The following is a 1,343-nucleotide window of genomic DNA, read 5'->3' on the forward strand; positions in this document are numbered from 1 at the left end:
TCTAACATACTTTGGACATGTTGTAAGGAGGGACAGGTCCTTGGAGAAGGACATCATGCTTGGTAGGGTGGAGGGACAGCGCAGGAGGGGAAGGCCTTCTATGAGGTAGATTGATTTGGTGACTGGGGTTATCGGGATGGGAGTGTCAGAGACAGTGCGATTGGCAGAAGACTGAGCAGAGTTTAGGGTTGTTGTGCATAGGGTCGCTATGAGTCGCAAGCGACTCAACGGCACATAACAACAACAGCATATGACCCAAATATTATACTGCTTGGAAAATACTCTGAGACAAAGAAAACTGAGGCACAAATGGAGACTTGCACACCAATGTTCATAGCAGCTTTATTCACCATTGCAAGATCATGGAAACAATCCAAATGTCCAACCACATTCTAGTGGATTGAGAAATTATGGTACATTCACAGGATGGAATTCTATGCAGCATGCAGGAGCAATGATTTTATAAGTCACTACCTAATTTGCTGGAAATGAGAAGAATTTGAAGCACTTGTTGCAAAAGATCAAGGAATGCAAGCTTCACTGTCGATTGTATCTCAATATCAAGAAAACAAAGATTCTTACCACTGGACCAATGGGCAATGTCATTATGGATGGAGAGGAGATTGAAATTGTCAATTCCTTTTTCTTGGTTGGATCCACATTTAACACCCTTGGTACCAGCAGTCAGGAAATAAGGGCATGCATTGCACTGGGAAAATCTGCAGGTAGGGACCTCTCTAAATTACTGAGGAGTAATAATGTCTACTTGAGAATTAGGGTGTGTCTGATTCAGGCTATGATCTTTCTGATTACTAGCTATGTATCTAGAGAGCTGGACAATAAATAAGAATGATAGAGGAAGAATTGACACCTTTGAGCTGTAGTGTTGGAGAAGAGCACTGAACTTCCCATGGACGGCCAAGAGAACAAAGAGATACGTCTTGGAGAGAGTGTAGCCAGTGTGTTCTTTGGAGGCAGGAATGATGAGGCTTTACCTCACATACTCTGGGCATGTTTCTATGAGGAGCTATTTCTGGGAGAAGGACATGATGTTGGGAATGACAGAGGGTCAACAAAGGAGAGGAAGACATGCAACCAGGTGGGTTGACACAGTGACTGCTGCAGTGGTTTCTTGTGTGTCAGGAAGTGTGAGGATGGCTCAGGATAGAAGAGGGTTCAGATCTTTTCTTCATAGGGTTTCTATGAATCATACTCAATGACATCTAACAACAACAACAACAACAACAACAAAAACAACCAACTAACTTGGCAGGGACTTGAGAGCATTATTCTAAGGGAACTAGCTTTTCCCCATAAAGACAAATCCTGTATAGGACCATTAT

This window comes from Elephantulus edwardii, unplaced genomic scaffold (genome assembly GCF_000299155.1).
Source record: "Elephantulus edwardii isolate Elephantulus edwardi_28Jun2011 unplaced genomic scaffold, EleEdw1.0 scaffold00024, whole genome shotgun sequence".
NCBI lineage: Eukaryota > Metazoa > Chordata > Mammalia > Macroscelidea > Macroscelididae > Elephantulus > Elephantulus edwardii.